The sequence below is a fragment of the Megalops cyprinoides genome, chromosome 2, assembly GCF_013368585.1.
Source record: "Megalops cyprinoides isolate fMegCyp1 chromosome 2, fMegCyp1.pri, whole genome shotgun sequence".
Taxonomy (NCBI): Eukaryota; Metazoa; Chordata; class Actinopteri; order Elopiformes; family Megalopidae; genus Megalops; species Megalops cyprinoides.
In genome coordinates, this window is record NC_050584.1 from 28,152,501 (window position 1) to 28,175,357 (window position 22,857).

A 22,857-nucleotide genomic window follows, 5' to 3' on the forward strand; every position below is an offset into this window, starting at 1 on the left:
CAGTTCCGTTCAGAGAAACTGGAACAGACTTTACTAGACCTGAGAAGACTCATTGTATGGAACTATACACAATGAGATTAACATACAGCACATCTAGGTCAGCATTTTGCAAAGTAAAACGGCACTATACTGTAAACCAGTTCCCTGGCCTCTTGCTAAATAGTGAGATTCAAAATAATGAGCATGTTGAAATGCATAAACACATTAGGTACCAAACTTTTGTAAAAGTATAAAAATAACTGAACACATTAAATATTTTAAAAATCTGACTTCACCCACAACTGAATAAGCTGTCTTTGCTTTCATCCTCCAAATGGGATTCTAGGGAGATATTATCACAAAGGTAATAATTCATACATGTGAGCATCTGAAAATCCGCTCCCCCAAAAATGGATGGGTCTCCAGCAGCCGTGGAGGAATAGGCCTGGGTAAAAGCTTGTGGTTCTGCACGTTGCCCCGGAAACCATGAGGGGTGGGCGATTATTCTCCATCCCATAATGACAGGACATGGCAGGCATGTTCTCAGTGATTCACTTAACCACTCAATTAGCCAGATAAAAGGATGATGGATGGAGAAAGAAAGAAATCAAATAAGACAGAAAACAAAAAAAGGAAGAAAAAAAAAGCATCAGCTCGTCCAACGGAGGATGGAAGAGATTGAGGAGGAGGAGGAAGAAGAAGAGGAGGAGAAAGAGTAGGAGGAAGAGGGAGATGGGGGGGGGGTTATGGTGTGGGGGGACCATCCCTTTCCATTACCTCGTATTTACGGACTTAATGAACTCATTAATGCCGTCATCGTCGGCCCTCGTTAACGACCAGCGAGACAGCGGGCGGGGCAGAGGGGAGGTGGAGAGGGTTGGTGACGTACAGAGAGAGAGAGAGAGCGCCAAAGGGCCGAGGAGATGAAGAGCTTCTAGTGCCACTAACAAGACATGCAGGAAAGCCTCTGTACCCACGCACATAAATCACCCCCCTCCACCCCCCCCCCCCCCCCCCCCACACACACACACACACACACACACACACACTGCCTGACAACTTCAAGATTCCTGTGACAAGAAAATCAGCTGTAGCCCTGTATGGTCCCTCACACATTATCACAACATTGCTGCAATGTTACTGCAAAGTTCCCTCAATGTTAAGGATGCTGTGCATTGTGTGGACAGCAGGCTTCAGGGATTAACGTTGGGGATTTTGTGTGGTTGATAATACATTGTGCTTTATCACAAGTGGGGCAGGAACTGCTGAACTCATATTAGGATGTGACACACAAGTGAAATCCCCAAAGGTCCCCATTCTCTACATTAACTGGACATGCAGTATAGCTGGAAAGATGTTTGCAAGGTAAAAATGCCTCTTACCCCCTTAAAGAAGGTAAGAGAGTCTAAAAGCCTGATGATTCAGTACAATAAGCAATGTACAGATGTGGCTCTGGGATGAAAAAACACAGAAAAACTGAGTGGAGCCATGTAATGCATTGAGCCCCTGGCTTAGCTGATGGCTTAGTGTGTATTGTCACAGAGCTGTCCCATAGACCTTATAGTCCCACATCACCCTAATCCTCTCATACAGACAGCACAGACACACACACACACACCACCAAAACATGCACACACACATGCGGACACACACATGCACACATTCATGATCACACAAGCACAAACACACACATGCTGCCAGAAATGCAAGCACACACACTACAGTGTGGCCTAGTGATTAAGGGCTGGTGATTAGAAAGTTATAGGTCTGGCTCCTAAGTGGGATTCAAACCTGTAAGCTGTTGTAGTACACTGAGCAAGGCAGTTAACCATTACCGCTTTGGCAAAATATCCAGCTGTATAAATAGATGATATCTGAAAAGTCACACTGACTAGTGCAATAAATACACCAATACACAAACATAAGACAGAGCCAACCACACAGACACATGGTCTGTGCTCCAAGCACAGTTCAAATTTAAAACAGAGTTCTCCACATCAAAGGACACCACACTGTGCCCCCTGCCCATCCCCAGAATGGATTGTGTATTCCTGGATTGTTATACCCCATCCATGCCCCCACCCCCTTGGAATAGATCATGTACCCAAATCAAAGATCCAAAAATGCCACTCTCCTCCCCACTACAGCCCCTCACACACACACACACACACACAAACACACACATCTCTAAGCTTTCAGTGGCATCAGATCCTGGATCCGTGGAGGGCCTAGAGCCAAACCCCCTGCCCGTGTTTTTCTGCACAGCAGCGAGGCACAGGATGTAGGGACACTGCAGAGACTGTCCCGTCTGCTGCTATTTGTGCTTTTCTTTCCATCAGCAGGATTCTGGACCCATCGCTCAATCTCCTGGCGATTCTCTCCGGTCTTTTAAAGCGGCAAACAGTCCCAGAAACAAAAGAATGTTTCACAAGAATAAACACGCACATTATTCACCCAGCGGAAGCCTTCATGCAGAACATCTCATACCTTAAAGTACATTTTCCATTGATAGAGCCGGACGTGTTACAGAAGCAGTGAGGTAAGAGGGGCCACTGCTGCTGTAGCCTTGGCGAGGTACTTAACCCATTTACCCAATTACCTCAGTAAATATCCAGTTGTATAAATGGATAACATTGTAAAAACCTGTAGCTGATGTAAGTTGCTCTGAATCAGAATGTCTGCTAAATGCCAATAATGTAATGTAATGCATCTTGCTCAAAGGTGCAACAGCAAGTGCCCCCCTTCCTCCTCTGGGTTTCAAGCACTAACCTTTACAGTCAAACCTTACCACACCATGCCACTCCATCAGCTGCCTGTTAAACTGAAAACTACAATACCATGGAGAAACCATACATCTATTTATGCAAAAACTTTCCCAATGTATATTAGGGGCCAATTTACACTCCAGATAAGCACATTGCCAGTATTAATTAACTATAAATTATTTTTTAAAGCAGTTGGGTAACAGACAGTGAACAGATAGGAAGCAAGTATGCAGCTTTAAATTTCAGAGTACAAAGTTAATTAGAAATTGACATTTTAAAAATTTGCTTCAAATTCAAGCATGCCTTAATGTACCAATCAAACAACTGGTTTCTGTTATTACCATAAAACTTCTGTTATTTCTTTTTTAGCCACAAAAAATAAATAGAACTACTGTAAGCATTTTAACCCACTGCTCTTTCATTTTATAATCATGACAAATAAATATAATTTTCCCCAGCGTTTATTTGAGGCAGGTGTTTATTTCACTGAAATGGTCGCACACCGGCAATTATAAGAGACTCGGCTATAATTGGGAGTTTTACGGTATGTCATTAAAACTAGGAGGGGTCTATCATATCAGGCCAGTGAGTCTCAGCCATCTTTGACCTGTGAGGATCAGAGAGTAAGCTTCTCATTGCTGAAGTTTATCTCTGCATGTGCACCACTGAGAACAGATTTCAGGTTGATCCAGGACTGTGGAATTTATAACAGTCATTTATCTGATTGACTACATTGCCTGTACTTAATTTCCCATTTCCCATTTAATTTCTGAGATGTGCCCAGCTTGAACTGTTAAACTGTTATTGGATTTAACTTTTTTACCAAGTACCGGCAAAACTAGACAGCTTCCAGCATTGAGCTGGCAAAGGACCCCAAAAGACCCCGTCGTCGTGATTGCGCCGAGAGGTCATCGGCAGATCTTAAGCATCCTGCAAGCACTTCCTGAAAGCAGCTAATTAAATAAGAGGGTGAGTGAGAGAGAGAGAGAGGGTGGAAGAAAAAAGAGGGGCTCTGATTCTAACATCCCAATTTGCAATTTTGCTAAGGTGGGATTTGCCCTGGACTGAACTCCAAAATGTCCTCTTGGAGAGGAGGTGTGGAGATTTTGCCATCTGTCCCCTCCGCAGTCCCCCAACATTTGTGGGGGGTTTGAGATTGTGGCCCGTTTCGAGATTCGAGGGAGCTTGGTTGTCAGAGGGGAGGAAGGCATTTCCCAAATAAACAGCGAATTCTGTCACTCCCTTTAGCATGGAGGCTGAATACTGCTTCGTCCACCCATCACATTACATGCATTTAGCAAATACTCTCATCCAGAACAACTTCCAGCACAATAGCAGTGTATCCATTCAGGTTAAATGAGCAACAGTGTCAAACAAGGCTAAAAGCACTCTCAGACCAGTGAGTGTGAGCATAACACTATTCAAGCCCTACCACAAGTTAACTTGTGTTAACTTGAAACTAGGCAGCCTAGAAAACTAAGGGAAGTCAAGTACATACATCATATATCACACAGTCACTAGATCACAGTATCCATAACACATTGCAATACTACATGTAAAATAAGCAGTAAGTAATACAAATAGCAGGTGACAGGGGGTAGGGATTGAGGATTGAGGTGAAACCGAGATGCAGTCTGAAGAGGTATGTCTTCAGTCTCTGTTGGAAGATGACAAGTGACTCTGTCAGCGGCAGTGTAGCATAGTGGTAATAGTGGCTCATAACCAAAAGGTTTCTGGTTTGATTCCCTGCTAGGGCACTGCTGCTGTACCCTTGGGCAAGTTACTTAACCCAGAATTGCCTCTGTAAATATCCAGCGGTATAAATGGATACCATGTAAGAACTGTAACCTGTGTAAGTTGGTCTGGATAAGAGCGTCTGCTAAATGACAATAATGTAATATAACGTCCTGACCCCCTGTGGGGAAAAGTGGGGCCATCTCTCTCTCTCTCTCTCTCTCTCTCGGTTGGGCTAGTTCCTCTGCAGCTGAGGGGATATTTCTCGTTTTGCTTTAGCTGCTCCCAGGGGGAGGGGGAAACCTGAGATGATGCATTTGTTTGGGGTGACTTTGATACCCCTGGCTCCCCGTTCTCTGGCCCTGGGGGAAGTGAATGGAGGGGGCACGCGGGGCCTCGTCTGTCCTCCGCCATTGACACACGCCTCCGCTCTCAGAAAGCGCCGTTCTGGGTAACCGGACCCGGTAACACGATGCCAAAAGCCCCGATGACAGCAAAGGCCTGGCCAGACACACGTCTGGGGGTGGGGGGTGTGGGGTCTGGGGATGATGTCAGAAGTAACGAGGGGAGACAGAGGTGCTGAAAGAATGAACAATTTCCCGCCTGACAGATGGGATGGGGATACAGCCCTTCAACAGGAGAGGTGGAGAGAGAAGTTTAAACCAGTGCATCTGTGTAACACATGACACACTCTTGACACGCCTGTGCCATTGCTGCAACAGTCTATACGTTGTGACAATGTTAATTATATACTGGTCCATTTTCACTCACTCCCTGCTTGGCTGCAGGGGCCTGGAGTATTTTTCAATTCTCTGCAGCTCTCTGTCTGTATACTTGCCATGTACCTTGGTACCTTACACATCCCTAAAATGGCTTACTAATATTGTGATTTAAATGTATGTCAGACTAATATGGCTGTTTGCCTCTGACGGCATAGATGCAGTGCCGTGTGCCCTTCATGTCCCATCCTCAATCTACGACAGATTTGCCACAGCCAGGAGAGCAAAAGTGACATTAAGTGTTTGCACGCTTATTTTCACTCTGAGGAAAATCCCCGACGCTGCCTGGCGCATTCAAATTTGACAAGCTAATTGGTGGGGCTTTGACAACAGAGGCGCTGACAATGTGATTGACGCATCAACTCCGCTGCGCCCTGCCCCTCAGAGCTTTCATGCAAATACAGACAGAGAAAGGGGGCGTGTCTTTTCTTTCCAAGACGCTGTCATTGGCCGTCACACAGCCTGCAGAGGAGTCCTCCTCCCCCACCCCACCCCCTCTCTCTTGAAAGTCAAGGGAATCCTTGGAGGTCAGATTTAGCTTTGGGTTCTCATTGTCTATCCTCATAAATGGAAAAAAGTGGAATTAACCAAAAAAAAAGTGTGCTCCAGATAAGATTCCCTCATCCCTCATCATCAGCAACTGGTGAATTCATCAAAGAGGCCTATTTCTGCAGGCATTCTGCCCCCACACTTTAACTGACTGAAGTGAAATAACCTGGAAGCCTTGGGCACAGGTTCGGCCAGCATTCAGAAACAGAACACCCCTGCTGACATTGGCCATTTGCCAAACATCCAGGGCCAGAAATCCCCCCTCATTCAGAAATAAGACCCACAGTGCAGCAAAGTCAGTACTGTCATGATGCAGTGAAGACTGATGAACTACAGGAAACTCACTAGAGGCAAAGAGCAGCACTGTGGACCAACAGATTTTTCAAAATCTGGGTGTTTCCAGGTGCACTTTTAAGTGATTTATTTGAAAAGACACTGATATCCCAGTCCAGCACATATCATTCAAACAGGTTGTGAGGAGTCATTTGAGTGAAACGCTAATCTGATGTTCCTCAAATGTCAAAAACTTAATGCAGAAATGAGATGTACTGTGCTGTGTGGCATCACACAGGTGATGTAGGTGACCTCCACAGGTGAATAGCGCACTGTAAATTACATTGTGTGATGGATGCTGTTGCTTGACAGGACACAAAGGGGGAAAGGATTGAAGTAATACTGCTAGGTCATAGAAAGCCAAACAACCTGGGGGACACATTTCACCAAGGGAGGGTATATATTTGAGCAAACTGCACGAATCCTCGCACTGCAGGAAATGAGGGGTGGAGCTGTGATGGAATTGCTCACACAGGTCGGGATGTCGGGCATTGCAGACCATGGAGACACGGCCCTTACCCCAATCTGACCCTCGGTAGGTATCCGCTCACAGGTGTCCATGCCAAACGCCCGTCAAATGCCTGGAGACACTGTCACCATCCCCTCTCAGTCATTCAGACCACGGCCGTAAGCCTCTAAGCCTACATACCCACATCCCCTCTCTCCCCCTCTCTCTCACTCTCTTTCTCTCTCTTTCTCTCAATCATCAGCTCCCCTGGGGCGCCCCCAACCCCCTGGCTGGGAATGACAAACGAGCGTCCGATGTTTGGTTACACTCGATGACAGGTCCTCGGCGTGTGCAATGCCGCAGGGGATATCTGCATGCTGACTGTATCGGTTTTCAGGGTGGGGATTAGCGCTGGCAGCCCTTTCCACAGAGAGAGGACAAACCCTGCATCTGGCCCTGTCCTCAACCGCGCCACAGACCTGGAACATGCCGGTAGAAGAGGCGGCGGAAGGATGCAATGTGATTGGTCGACTGGGTAAAGATTCCCATACCAAAAGGTTCTGTTGAATGCACCAAGCACATGTAACAAGTGGATAAGACAGGCCTTAATAAATGACTGGCAAACTGTTTGCTCAACCATACCAAGCACTTTCCTAACAAAACACTGCAGTTTCTTAGCGCTCTGTTATCCATGTAAACATCCATCTGCTAAATGACAATAATGTAATGCAATGCATGTTGGGTTGAGTACTTTGCCAAGGGTGCAAGAGCAGTGTCCCTCCAGGGAACTGAACCAGCAACTGGTATCCTTTTCCCTACCACTATAGCACTTTTACTCTCTATTATGTAATTTATAGATCACCTAATGTAAAACTAGTATCTGACAACCTGGGGAAAGAGGACAAAATCTACACTCACTGCAAAAAGGAATGCAAGCAAATGTTTTACAAAAAAAGCCAAATTGCATTGGTTTAAAAAAAATTCCAGCTGTGTCTTCTCTAAGTATGTTTTGGCATAAAAGTTTTTCTTAAAAGAGTAACATACCCGAGAAATTAGTCTTGCATTTATATTTAAAGATAATGGTGGTAAAGCTTAAAAATGACATGGTGAGGTATTCTTTTTTCGCAATGAGGTCCTGAAAAAAGTGGCATCTAATAGCAGACAAAAATCCATCACAAGGTAAATTATTCTAATAATGTAGTAATGAGGAGCAGGAATTTTCTGACAGGGAGGGGAGCCCAAAGTAGGATTGAGAATCCCGTCCCAGAAGAGGCTGCAGAATCCTAGCTTACTGTCGCCACGGAGACAGGGGACCGGTCTCTGCTCATGATGGAAATTCTGGGTGAAAAGTTTAATGGGCATAACAGCAGACCAATTACAGGCCGTCATGGTGAATTAGGGGTGAACGGGGACAGCAGGGGACTGGCTGTTGGGGGGGCTGGCACTCTAGGGTGGGGGAGGGGGCATTCTTTCTCCCTCATTTCCTAATGCCTGTGGATTCCATGGCTGTGACAGAGGCCGATTATGCTAACCCTTGCTGCCAGAGGAGTCCTGTGACACAGAGTACATAGAGAGAGAGAGAGTGTGTGTGTGTGTGTGTGTGTGTGTGTGTGTGTGTGTGTGTGTGTGTGTGAGACTGAGCAAGAGTACACAGTGAAATGCATTTGTTTGTGAGAGTCTGTGTTTGTGTGTGTGTGTGTGTGTGTGTGTGTGTGTGTGTGTATATGTGTTTGTGTGTGTGTGAGAGAGAGTGCACACCACTTCATATATATATATATATATATATATATCACGGGGAGGGTTTCTGAGCACTTTCAGCTCTGTTCAATATCACACCTTCCACAGCGATCGCTTGGAGCTAGTAACTTTCCGCTCGGCAGCCAGAGCCCCGGCCCAGGCCGGCACAGTGTCCCCATCACGACACACATTGATTCTGCTCATTGGCTAAGAGCAGCCACCCTGTCACAGGCACATCCTGTCACACTGCCATTCTGTGATCGCAAAGTTCAACCAACATACATGACTTCCTGCCTGCCTGAAACTGAGGGGGCAGTTTCACCCGTGCGCTGGGTACAGGATAATGATGCTGTCGCTGTGGTGTTTCCGTCAGGAGGCAGGAGTCAGGTACCTGGGTCAGGGCTTTTTTGAATGTTGTGTGTGTACGCGGGTTCATTGGCATAGATGCACACAACACGGAATTTTGTGTCCCCAGTTCTTCACCCTACAGAAATTGGTAGAGCACTGAAGTGGGGGAGGTTACCACTACTTTTATAATGTCCAAAATCCTTGGCTCTGTTGAGGTTCCTATTGGTGGCCAATGGGTTTGGACAGATAAGAGGGGTAACCTGGGGGCTGTCCTTGGGGGCGTGTCTGTGCCTTGGGTTACCTGTGGGGGTGCTGCTGATAAGGGGGAGCAGCAGGAAAGATCGGAGGTTTGAGCTGGTTTGTAAACAAACATCTGTGAGAGGTGGGCTGGTGTACACAAACTGAGACAAACGAAGGAAAGTGGGCCTTTTAAACAATGCCACACAGCCCGCTAATCCCCCACCATCCACACGGTTATGAGTTATGATTTGCAGTGGGGAACGTTTCACTTTCATTAGCAATCCCTGCAAGCCGCCGAGGTGGATCAGACCAGCCCTGGCATGGCGTCCCCACTGCTAACTCATCACAAGCCTCTTGCAATTACCCCCTTGATTAATTTTCGTGATGGTCAGGTCTAATCAAGCCATCCCCCATTTTCCATTGACTTACTGCTGCCCCATCCCAAGGGAGATAAACAGCATCACTGTGTTCATTAACGAGGCCAGTAACTTACTCATCTGAGAGCCGTGTTCAAATTAACGTGTCCGCCACGAGCCCTGAAGCAGGAGGTGCGAAACAAGAGTTTCATTTTCGTTGATTTATTATGTTCGATGTCATGCAAAAAGAGCAGCAGCACAGAGAGGAATGCAGCCCCAGTCATAGAGGAGTCAATGGGAGTGATGACACTGGGTGATGCACAACTCACTTCAGCACAGCAAAGTTCATTAAAACTGCATATAGAGAACATTTCACCTTCAAAACACAATGTTCAATTCATAGGTTCTTACACAATGTGGCTATGTGTCTTTGTGAATTTGTGTGTATGTGTGTTTGCATGAAATTCTCTCTCACACGCACATACACACTGTTCGTAACAGAGGTAATGTTCAGTCCGTGCATGTGCTCATGACACCGCTAAAGAGCACTAAAGCAGAGTTAATGTCTTCACTCTGTGTGCCTGAACCCTTCTGTGTGCCCAGCCCTGCCATATTCACAAGAGTACCCAAGCCCTGACACTGACACAGAACTGCCCCTCCAGGAGTACTGAGCAGGGACTAGACTCCCGGGGACAGAGCACTAGGTATACACTAACAGGAGGCACACATGAAGATGGGGTAGAGTGTATCCTGGGTCAAAGCAGAGGAAGAGAGAGGAAAAGTGAGCGAATCATGCTAGGACAGGGACACACAGACCCAGCAGTGGCCCAAAACCTGACACAGCCTGAGAAACCACACCCCCCAGAGACCATTCCCTCTCTTTACCAATTATGAATGCAGTATTACATGTCCTAAGAAAGAATGTTTGTTTTGCTTTGGCAGTGCATGTATCTTGGTCATTCCATCAGAGCTCATTGAACCAAACTGATTTGAACTGAGAGAGACAGACAGAGAGAGAGAGAGAGAGGGAGTGTATATGAGGGATAGGGTAGAGGGCAAAAAAGGGGAAAAGAAAAGAGGGGAAGAATAGCGAAGAGGCAGAATGAGGGATTTAGAGCTTTAGAGACTGTGAGACTGCTGAGGGACAGTGAAAACTCCATCTGCATCTTTTAGCACTATCCTATATACTGTACATGATAATTTGCTACTGAATGTTATGTTACAAGTGCTGATGCTCAGGCAAATTGTATTGTTATATTTCATCCCAAAAAGAATTCTCATTGAATTGATTAACTCATTGAAAGAGAGACAGACAGATATGGAGATAAACAACAGAGACAGACAGATAGGTAAATAGACAGAGAAAGTGAGATAATGACAGAGACAGAGGTGAAATAAACAGATAGATAGATAGATAGATAGATAGAAAGACAGATGTATGAATGGGTATAGTGAAAAAGGTTAGATAGAAGAAAGGAGAAAGAGAAAGCGAGAGAGAGAGAGAGAGATGCCAGAGGAGGGTACCCCATCCATCCCCGTGCTTAATGAGGTGTGGGTGAGGCCGTAGGTCACGTTGCGCGACAGCACCCCCTGGCACTTGTGCCTTGTCTTGGGCGATTGCCTCTTAAAGCATAAACAGTGGATATTAATGGAGACGTTACTGTCCAGGCGAGCCTGCGTTGCTGCGTTCCTGCGGCTGATTGAGTTACAGCCCCGCCAGCAAATCCATGTCTGTTCACTTAGCCCACATTTCACTTCAGCAGCGGCACGCGCTGAATGCCCCGAAGGCCGCGGCTGGGTTTTATTTAAAACGGCGTGCTTTTTACGCACGCCCACCCCCACCCCCCCCCCCAAATCTCGGGGCCGGGCGACCTTCCAGCGGCTGTCAGTGTGAAAGACAACGCAAAGCAAACTGTAAATCAAAGCCGTTAGCGCTAGCGGCGGTGGCGCTGACGCTACTTCAAACGCAAGCAGACAAAAAAAACAAAATAAAACACTCCAGAGATGAATGATCTCTCACCGAGACCAGCGCAGACGAGGTGCGGGAGCCTAACGAGGGCTGACGTCTCAAACCACGTGGCAATAAGCCAGGCCGCGGGTACCCATCAGAGTAACTTAACCACGTCTCCGCGCTCGCTGCTGAGTGTGGTCTGTGTTCTGCACGGCGCCGTGGGACCTGCTGACACCTGCTCAGCTGCTCAGTCTGTCGTTTTCTGAAGGAACCAATGTTTGGGCGGCCCTTATCATCCGTGCCTTCGCTTTTGTAAGTTGATCTGGATAAGAGCGTCTGCCAAGCATATAGATGGAAATGGAAATAGGAAGATCCCTTATGGGGGTAGACTGGAGCCCTTTGCGATTGTGGTGTCATATCTCTGTCACATTTCACTGTGGAGTGCAGCATGGCCCAAAGACAGTTTCAACCACCTGGTATGTTCTACCCAGCAGCGCCTGCAGTTACACAGAGTCAGAGGTTCAGTTGCCTGAGTCAGTCACTCTGGCTGGGACTCCACAATAAACCCCTCAACTAAAAACTCTGGAGTCCAATTCCTCACTCCATCACTCTCTCTCTCTTTGTCTGCTTCTTTCTCGGCATGGTCTGAACAGCAGGGTTCAAATTTCCTTTCCTTTACTTCTCTCACTTCTTCTCCTAATTTTATCGATTGAAATATGTGAACTCCAAAACATGAAAATGTACACACACTTACACATGCAAGCGAACAAACACTTTCACGTTATTCATACTTAAAATGAGTAAAATGCACAACAACAGACTTGCTCGCAAACACCTAACCCTAACCCTAACCCTAAAGAAGCACACTCACAGTTTCCCATGCATGCCAAACGCACACAGACGCCCCTGGACGGCAGCTCAGAGGGACTGAGTCAGAGCGGACTTTGTGTCGCGCTGTTTATGGCAGTGCCATCCACATATGGTCCCCAAGGGGCGGAGGGCGGGGTGGCGGGATCAGCTGGCCCTTGCTGAGAGGGGGCAGGTTTAGCCCTGCTTTCCATTTTTCTGGGTCAGTTACGGCACGGCAGGGGGATAAGTGATGGCGGGGAGGAGGTGAGGAGAGGGGCGGGGTCTGAGCCCTCAATAAATTCATAAATATAAAATCATTCATATGATAAAAACTGTTAAAACCCCAAACCGATAAAAACCCTGGATTGCTAAAATTGCAAAGGTACAAATCACAAACCAAGAAGCGATTCCTCATAAAAGTATCATGCGTCATTAGCCGCAAATCGTAAACCACAAAGGCACACATTCATAAAACCTCGAATTGTCTAGGATGCCCTCATCATCTGGCTGCAGCATGTGGTGCAGTTAGCAGAGCTCAGGAAAGTGGAAAAGTGGGATGTTGGATCACATTCCCTATGACATGCTAGTGTTGTAGGCTAGGGAAGGTCATAAGGTGTGAAACTGCTCTGGTAGAAGAAGGATTTTACCTTAAAAAAAAAGTTTCCTTGCCCGGTATGGGGGAATCCGATGATCAAACGAATCAAAATGTCACAGAGGTATCCAGCATTTTTCATCTGATCTACAGCACCAATCTCCTGTACCTATCTCTGTCAACCTTTCAAAAATCAAAAGTAAATAGAGAAATAAATGCATAACACATTTTTTCCCCTAATGCACAGCAAAGCTAAACCCACAGAGCAAAATCCAGGGCTGCCACCCTCACTACCGTGCAACCTGGATGCAAATCTCGCTCAGATTAAATCAAAATCCGAATTGACAACGATCCAAACGCGATTTTCAGCACCACTGCTGACTTCTGGGAGATTGGCATCCTATCAGTCACTGCTTAATGGGAGGGAAAGCCAGCAGTAAGAGGAGGCTTTGAATCCACACGGGACTCTTTTCCCTTCTACAGCAGAAAGACCACTGTCACAGGATTATGAGTGCTGAAGACAGTGCGTGCAACATGGGACACTTGGGATAACAGTTGACATAAGTCTACTGGGGCGGCAGTGTAGCATAGTGGTTAAGGAGCAGGACTCGTAACCGAAAGGTTGCCGGTTTGATCCCCGCTGGGAAACTGCTGCTGTACCCTTGGGCAAGGTACTTAACCCATAGTTGCCTCAGTAAATATCCAGCTGTATAAATGGATAACATTGTAAAGAACTGCAACCTATGTACGTCGCTTTGGATAAAAGCGTCTGCCAAATGAATAAATGTAAATAAGTCTGTTTGGATCTGGTCATTGTGTCGAAGCCGTGAGGGCGACAAATAGGATTCTGGGGTACACAACAGAGAAGTATGGATTACAAATCAACATTAATATTATATAATGCCTTTCTCAGACCACTGTGTCCAGCTCTGAGCATCACACTATAAGAGGGATATGGAAGCTCTCAAAGAAGTACAGAGATGCAATGCTTTGTGGGTCAATGCTGTGTTCAGAGCAGAATAAGATCTTCCAAGCCTAATGACCTGCAGTCAGGGTATATTCCAACACTTTCCCACCCATTGAAACATCACTTTCATCACTTCATGGTCCACTGACTAACCTGTATCTAGCTGTTTGTCTCTTTTGACCTGTTCTCTACGTCTGTGGATACCAAACCGCTGCAGGAGAAGGCAAGGGGTGTTAAACACTGAAACACTCACAATTATTATCCTCCAATTATTATTGTTACATATGAAAAAGAATGAGCCTAGAGTAACATTTTACTCAGAGAATACAGAATCATTTAGCTGATCAGACATCTACAATGATCTGTAAAAATTGCCTCAAGTCATAACCAGCAATGATCCATTTTGACAAGTAACACCTGTCAGGTTGTCGAAAGCGGTTCCCTATAAAGTTAAGATTATTCATAAACCATTCAATCAAGTGGTATGATGGTTTTAGGGCAGCATTATGTGGTTTAATGTGGAAAAAACCTGCTCCAGTTCAGTTCAAGGGAAAGCAAAGCATCAACATTCAATGTCTATTAAAAGAAATGAAAAAAAAAGAACAAGGTCGGGCACGACTGCGCTCAGAGATCAGGTTTTAAACAGAGACGCTCAAGGTTTCACACCCGCGCGGCTGTTGTCTCAGCCCTGAATGAAGGCATCGCGGCTGGCAGAGCAAATGAAACCAGCGGCACATAACTCTCACGTTCCTGCCCCTGTCATTCCGCATGAACATCAGCGTGCGCTCATGATATTGTCCCAGTTCCCCCGCATAAATCAACCTGAATGTCAGAGTAATAACCGTTCCTCTGCCTCCCTCCCTGCATAAACAGACATGCAGTTTCTCAATAAGAGGCAGAAAATGGAGAGAGAGAGAGAAAGAGAGAGAGAGAGAGAGAGGGAGAGAGTGAGGCAGAGAGATAGAGAGAGAGAGAGAGAGAGAGAGAGAGAGAGAGAGAGAGAGAGAGAGAGACAGGGGAATAGAACGAAAGACAGTGAATGAAAGAGGAGAGAAGACATCATTTTCGCGAGACTGATTTGAATCGCTTTGGTGTCAGGGCTGAATTGATGCCATAAATAAAAGTTTGGGTGCTGGGCTGCCAGCAGCCTCTGTCTCTTTCCTTGCTGGGGTCAGGGTGCTTGATGCGTGGTATTTTGTAGGATCATCCAGATGGAGAAGAATCCATCACAACTGCCATCTGCAGCCTCACCATAAGCGATACCAGGGAGTCAAGCACTTCACCCAAGGCACTGGCTTACATTCTGCTCTTCAATAACAACAATAATAATAATGAAGATCAGAGGAATAACATAAGCAAATTTTCTGCATTGGCATTATAGAGTTTATAATCCTCAACTGTTCTCTATGTGACTATGAGTGTATGTGTATGTGGGTGTGGGTGTGTGTGTATGTGTGCATTATGTTCAAACAATGCCCTTCAAACAATGCAATTCAAACAATTCAAATAATTTCAATTTAAGGGATAAGATGAATGCTGTAAGGCAGAATTTGCATACTTGTTTTACATTTGATTAATATAAATCTTTCAAAATAACAGAGGGTCATTTTTAGCTGAGTATATAACTACCAGGATGAGTCTATTACAAATCAAATTGGTGCCTGAGGACCAGAGTTACTCAGAGACTCACAGAAACCCTCTGACTCCAGTGTTTTGGCATTGAATGAAGCAAACACACAATGTTCCCTTTAATAGCTTACACTCCACACAAAACATTCCACCAGCGAGGCTGTGGAGCTGTGCTTCAGCTTCAATCGAAGCTCATAGATTTCCCAAATCATGCCCTGAGGAAAGCTAACCGGGAGGCCCCCAGCTGCTCGCGAGCCTTAATCAAAAACCATCAATTTTCCAAAACACGTCCCAAAATGAACTTAAACCGAAAAACTTTGGCCTTGTGCTACTCTCCCAGTTTTAATCAAAAGTTATTTTGTGACTGAAGCTTTCAGGAATAATGAAACAGGCAGAGAGGGTAATAGGCTGGCTTTATTGGCTGTTATCCGTGATGTCTCAAGGCTGCGCATTTTCCATTATATTTCGGAGGGCTGACCCCCTTCCACCCCACGTCCTCAACCCGCTCCAGAGCAGCCTTGGCTGATCACCAGTCCTGCTACCATTCCCCTTGTAACCAGTGACAGTACTGTCTGCCTCACAGATGGTTGGATGGAATAGCAGTGTAGCATAGATGGAATAGAATGATACAGGCAGTGCAACTGCATGGTGTTCAGGAGAGCAGTGTCTCACAGGGAGAATAGAATGATACAGGCAGTGCAACTGCATGGTGTTCAGGAGAGCAGTGTCTCACAGGGAGAATAGAATGATACAGACAGTGCATCTGGACGGTGTTCAGGAGAGCAGTGTCTCACAGGGAGAATAGAATGATACAGGCAGTACACCTGGACGGTGTTCAGGAGAGCAGTGTCTCACAGGGAGAATAGAATGATATAGACAGTGCAACTGCATGGTGTTCAGGAGAGCAGTGTCTCACAGGGAGAATAGAATGATACAGACAGTACATCTGGACGGTGTTCAGGAGAGCAGTGTCTCACAGGGAGAATAGAATGATACAGGTAGTACACCTGGATGGTGTTCAGGAGAGCAGTGTCTCACAGGGAGAATAGAATGATATAGACAGTGCAACTGCATGGTGTTCAGGAGAGCAGTGTCTCACAGGGAGAATAGAATGATACAGGCAGTACACCTGGATAGTGTTCAGGAGAGCAGTGTCTCACAGGTAGAATAGAATGATACAGGCAGTGCAACTGTGCAGTGTTCAAGAGAGTGCTGCTTTACTCAGTGCTAAACCAAAGTCATTCAAAGGCTGCTGTAATCATTCCAAACAAGGGTCAGATATCAATGAGGGTCATACTGTCCTCTGCATAGTTCTACATGTAAGTTTCTCAAAGTCACACTATGCACGTTCACACCCAGACATGAGAGAAAGGCCGCACTGTCAGGTTTATAATAAAAATCTAAACGATAAAAATCATACATTTATTTAATGTAAAATCTAATTTAAATGCATGTATGTACATATTATTTCAACAACATGAATTTGCTCTCTGAAGTTTCCAGAATGCACACACACACACACACACACACACACACACACACACACACACATGCACACACACACAGAGTGTTTTCATCAGTCAGAAAATATTACAAAAACAAAGAGGTAAAAAAAAAAACAAAAACTGTGCGCTGTGGCAGAATTCGTGCCATTATTCATGTTCATAAATATTCCCATGCATACACTGCAGACGTGGAAGCGAGATTACCATTTCCAAAGAGAAACATTAACATGAAAATAAAAACCCCTCAAACTCGAAGCCGCCTGCTCTTTGCAAAGAGGCCTCTCTGCGCCTCCGCTGGTCCGACGTATCGGGAAACCTCTCTTGTTGTTTTTCGCAGGTAACCGGCCTGTGACACAGGTTAATCACTACTTAACCTCCCCGTGGGGCGCGCATCTGGTGGCCCTCTGTCGAGGGGGGGAGAGCTCTGGAGACCTGGCGGCTGATGCAGGAGACAGGGAGGAGGGTGGAGACGTGCTCTGAAAGCCTTACGAAAAGAGATGCTCGTCAGCCCGTGCGCCTGAGTGTCCCCTCCAGTCAACGTGTCTTTTGCACTCAGAGATAAGCTCAAAACTCATTTCTTTTCCCATCTCACTGCGGGAGATGGGAAAAGAAACCACCCCTGCATCCCGCCCCCCTGTGCCCCTCCACATACAGTCACAGCTCCTCCCACTATTGCTGCTTATTTAATCCCTCGCACTACTCCCTTCCATCAGATGAGAGAAATTCAGAGGGGGTCTGCTCATCCTCCACCCCCAAAGAATTGGTGCGTGAGGTGCATCGCTAATGTCCTCCATGACTGCAACCCAGAAAAGGTCCCAAACCCTCTCCAGGTCTGTGATTCAAAATTAAGGATGACATCTTCACAGGGATAGGGCAGGCAGGGTGACGCTAGCACACCTGCATGCACACAGGTGGCCCTAGAGTGGGCGGGTGCCAGGTGAGACAAGCATGTTTTTTTTTTGGTGACAGAGGAGTTTTTCTGACGCGCTTTGAGCATGAGGCCGGGAGTGCGTCACGCGCCTGTATAATCACTGGTAAACGGGGGTCCTTTTGAGCCGGGGTAATTACTCGTTTAATAATCAGATGCAGCCTCTGTGATTCATAGCCCGCGAGTGAGGATAAGTGATCAATTAACAAGCTCAAATCAGGCAGGAGTGAGACCAGCAAGGCTGCGCAGGCACTGACTGAGCTCAAGGTGAAGGGAGAGAAGTGAACTGAATCGCAGTTTTGGCGCAGGGCGGAAAGTCTTGACTCAAACCAAAATTCATCAGGTTCAGGCACCTCGGTTGAAAAACAATACACTGGTAAAACTTACATTTATCCAACTTACACACTTACACAGCCCAATCATTTCACGTCCTTGATCTGTTGAATGAGGTAATGATTGCTAATGAGGAAGGTCAGAGACAACTTCACTGTTCATACTGTTGTGATATTTCATGGTAATGCAATTTGTTCTGTGGAAACAGTCAAATTAAAAGGAATGCAAAAAAAGACTCAGGAATGTAAAACTGACTTAGATCTTGACTTCTGAGCAGAGAAAGAGGATGAATTAATCTGGTAGGGTCCTCTGAACGATGAACACAGAACAGCCACAGTCAGGGGAAAAAGGAGACCACAATACAAAAACAAGCAGCCCATCTGGACTCCATTCATTCCATCTGCTTTAAACACCGCGTTTACTGCGCCACGTGCGAAAAACAGATTGCGTGCGCTAACAGGGATGCGAGTCCAGAAAGCTCCCTGTCCAGCGGCCGGTCCAGCTTAATCAATCATAACGGCCGATCTGAGAGCCGGAGCCAGGCACAGAGACGGTGTAAAGGAACCGGGGACAGATGTAGTGATGTGTCACACGATCCCGCGGGGGTTCTCGTCGTTGGACCGTGAACATTCGGCGAAAACGTGATCTGGAAAAACACACACAGGAAGGGGATGGGGCTTCTACTGAACTGGGGGAGACCTTGAACACCGACTCAAATCTCGCAGGCAACGTGCAAACTTACCCCAGCCACAAAACACTCAGTCAGGGCCTGAGCTGTCTGTCAACGACAAGCCGGAGCACAACTTTGAGCTACTTTTATTAACAAAAAGGAGAAACAACTGTTTTTACCTTGTCTTCATTTCAGTCATCATGACACAGTGCTGCACCTGACAAACTCCCAGCCTGGCCCCGAGGAGCCTGAAAACACAGAAATCAAAGCGTTTCTCTGCTTCCCCACGCTCTGCAAGATGCATCTGTATCCGTGTAAAATGACACAGCGAATTAGTGGAGGCTTTTATCAGCCGTCAGCAACGGTGCTAGCACCGCGGTTCTCAGGGCTTCCGGAGGCAGACGAGGCGGTGTATGACCTCCAAAAAAACGCAGATGCACAGCTGGCCTATCGAACTGCGCCCTTCACTCAGGGGCTTTGGGCCTTGTGTCCAGCCTTCTACTTCTTGTTCAGATTGTCTTCTTTAAAAGGCCTCAACTTCTAACACTATGTTTGCCAAGCTTGACATGATAAACATTCATGATGACATTCTTAGATGTATGTCAAACCCTATAGTGTCAGAGAATTATCATGCTGTGAGCACAGCTCACTCGTGGTCCTGGAGGGCTGCAGTGCCTGCAGGGCTACTCTACCCTGGTATCAGTTTCCCACAGTCCTGTAGAGCCTGAAACCTGATCATTCACACCACAAAAACAACCAGACTTTTCTTTTTTACCAGTAAGTCTGACAATGAGAATCAGACACAGCCATGGACATATAAACATTCTCTGCTCAAGGCGTGTCTGGCCTCACATTGGGATCTGCAGCTGAGTCACGTCTGTTAGCCTTCGGTCCCGTCTACGAGCTGGCGTGTGCCGTGGGTCTCTCTGAGAGACGGAGACGTCACAGGCCTCGCTGAGAGACAGAGGCATTGTGGGCTGTCCTGCGAGATGGGGGGGGGGTGCGTGATCAGGCATACCAACCCGAATCCCGGGGACATCCCCCATTACTGGAACACTCTGCAAATCACTACTGCATGATAACGTTCAATAAAGCTGTCAATCACAGCACTGGAGCCAGCCCCCACCCACACTCATTTTGATGAAAGGAGAGCCTGACAGGCGGAGAGAGGCGAGATTAAGAAACAGCTAGTGGTGGGATGTAGGGTGAGGGGTGAGAGCTTGCGGGGGGGAGGGGGGGGGGTCACAGGGGTATAGATATGTGTTGTGTCTACATCTAGTCCTTTAATAAGATCTTTAATTAACACGTCTGGTTTTGTTCGTTTAAAGTGCGCTAATTGAAGTTTCAACCTGGCCTCACGCTCGGCGCTTTCGGTAGTCAGCTGACTCATCGGAGGGCGTCAGGGGGGGGGGGAGGGGGGGATTTTGACACGCCACAGTGAGCTGCGCTCTCCGCTGCACGATGCGCCACGCCGCGCACGGAGAGGAAATGACAAAAGGCACTTCGGCAAGGGAGTGCGCGCCGAACCGAGACGCGGCTTCCACTCCTGAGAGATCAAATTCAAATTCCAATTCAAACCTGCTCCATTTGCATGATGGGAGAGTCACGACTGTGTCGCTAAATCGCTTCCACACGGGTGATGACAGTTATCAGAATAAAGCATAATAATAGTGATAATAAATTCTATGGTTAACTGGTTAACCCCATTCTTATATGTTGAGTATGTAACAAAAACATAAACACGATGTAAAAAAACATGTAAAATTGATTAGCCATATGTATGTAAAAAAGAGAGAAAGAATGTATTTCCCTTCCGCATCATTCCTGCAGACACCTCTTCACCCCTTTCCTGAACCTAAAATGCTAGCCCATGATGCATTATGATTTATGCTCACCTATGCAGAATATGCATGTAGTGTACAAAAACAGCAAACCTCTATCCAATGAAAAAGAAGAATAGAGAAGAGCGTGTTTTCTTCACCAGTTAAAACTTAATTTTGAATGACGTCGCCAGCATTCCTGTCACTAGCGTAAACGGATACTGGTTATGACACAGACAGAGTAACCTACTCTGTTATCAAAATTTATTTTCATGACTGAAGTCTTAAAAAAACGTATTACAAATGACAATAAAACCCCGATCATTCCCATAAAAAAGTACTTATTCCAGGCTCTGGGTGCATTAGCCTTCTGACGTGCCGTAGGGCTCTTTATTGCGCTCGGATCCGAACGCATCCGTCAGATTGTGAATAATGAAAACCCGGGATGCAGGCGACAGGCGTGTGCCGCAGCCACTTCACGTCGCATTAGACCATTGCGTGTTGCAACGTTTTGCGACGGAAGGCGAGCGGTGCTCCCGTCGCCCGTGAGCAAAGAGGGTATGTGTTTCGTGCAATCGGCTCATTACATAAATGGAAATAACAACGATAATAATAATTAAAAAAAAAAAAAAAAACACACACACACACAAAAGGCAGCAACAACACACCCTTCCCGTGAGGAGACATTAGATTACAGGTCACTTAACAATAAGGAAATTATTACAGCTTCTATTGTGGACATATGTTTCCTTTGGTCACTTTAGCCGTTAGCAGTAGTGGACTTTTGTGACTGTGCTGCTGGGCTCCTGCGCTAACGAGGTTCAGAAGGAAAGGAGATCCGCGCTGAACAGACTGAGCGTGACTGTCAAAAGCCAAGCATGGGCAGTTAGACATGCCACCGTTTGAAATAACTCATAAAGTATTCCTAATTTCTTAATTAGCCCATAATTAATTCCTTATTTCCAATTAAGCTTTGTCTGCTCTGCTTAGCTTCACAGAAGATAATTCATGAAACTGCCACCACCAGCGCAACAACAAGCTGAGTATTCCACATCAGCTATTCATCGGGTTTGTCAACTGGCGTACTATGAAAACAGGCCCTCTATCTTGCATTCGCTGGATATTTGTGTAAAGCAACACAGCCACCAGTATAAAAGTCTTTTCTCTTTATCCATTATCATAGGTAAATGTCTATTTAATTACTGTATTTTTTTAATTTCATGATTACTTGAGGTCACACTGGCAACCTCCAAAATGAGGAGGGAAATTACCAGTAGAAAAGGACTAATGAGAAATCTATGACTGTAATAAATTGGATCTAATTGAAAATAGTGCCAAGGCCTGGCAGCAGTAAAGACCTGATTACTCCATTATCATGAGAAAACTTCACTTTTCCACAAACTTTCAAATGACACGTGCAATTTTTCTTTTTTCCATGTTGTTCCTCTCTGGTAAAATAAAGTGCAATCTGAACCAGGACACAGAGAGAATTGAGTGACATTGGTCTGGATTTTTACCAGTCCCCCAGCAGTCATTTTTCAACATTGTGAGGGTAACATCTCTGTATCCCAGTTTGGACAGTTAGCGTTGTAATGTTTCTGAATAAGACATGTTTTGGGAAGAATCTTTTTCAGTGACCCATGAACAGCGGCTGTTCTCAGTCACTGAACAGTTTAAGTGACACATGCGTAAGCCAATGGAAACCCAGGACAAAACGTTAAAAAAACATTAAAAATGGTCTCACATATACTTTGGTAACCTTTCATATTAGAAAGTATAAACATCTTTCCTGTGTCATATTTATCTGTAACTACTGCAATGTGTTTTTAAAATATGTGAGTAAAATTTGACGTTTATGAAATTGTACACATGCTGAACAATTCTCGACCTGCTAAAAATCCTGCATTAGCCATTTACTCTATCCCTTTCTCAATCTTCCCCCCCTCTCTCCAACTCTTTCAGTCTCCCTTTCTTTCTCTCTCAACCTCTCCTCCCCTTCTTTCTATCTCTCTCATTTCCCCCCCCCCTTTTTCTTTCCTTTCCATAAACTCACTCCCCCCCCAATCTCTCTTTCTTTCTCTCTCATTTCTGTCTCTCTTTCTGTCCATCAAGCTCTCTCCTTTCTCTCTGTTCCCTTGAAAGACGTCACTTTTCAAGCTGTGAATTATCTTCCCAGGAAAAACACAAATGTGTCATAATTTTGGATGGAGAGGGAACGAATCCCATGAGAATCCACACTCTACATTAATTCCACGTCTATGGGAGATGACACTGAGAGCGGATTGGTCAGGGATGGGGGTGTGGCTAGCAGGAGTGTGAACACGTTTAGCGCAGCAGTCTGACAA

At 45.9% G+C, this 22,857-nt stretch overlaps 1 protein-coding gene across 2 annotated transcripts in view; it reads right to left on the minus strand.

Annotated features, from left to right (window-relative positions):
- pde1ca (phosphodiesterase 1C, calmodulin-dependent a) overlaps positions 1-22,857 on the minus strand; it is a 144,540-nt gene that overhangs the window by 43,973 nt on the left and 77,710 nt on the right. The window lies entirely within an intron of this gene.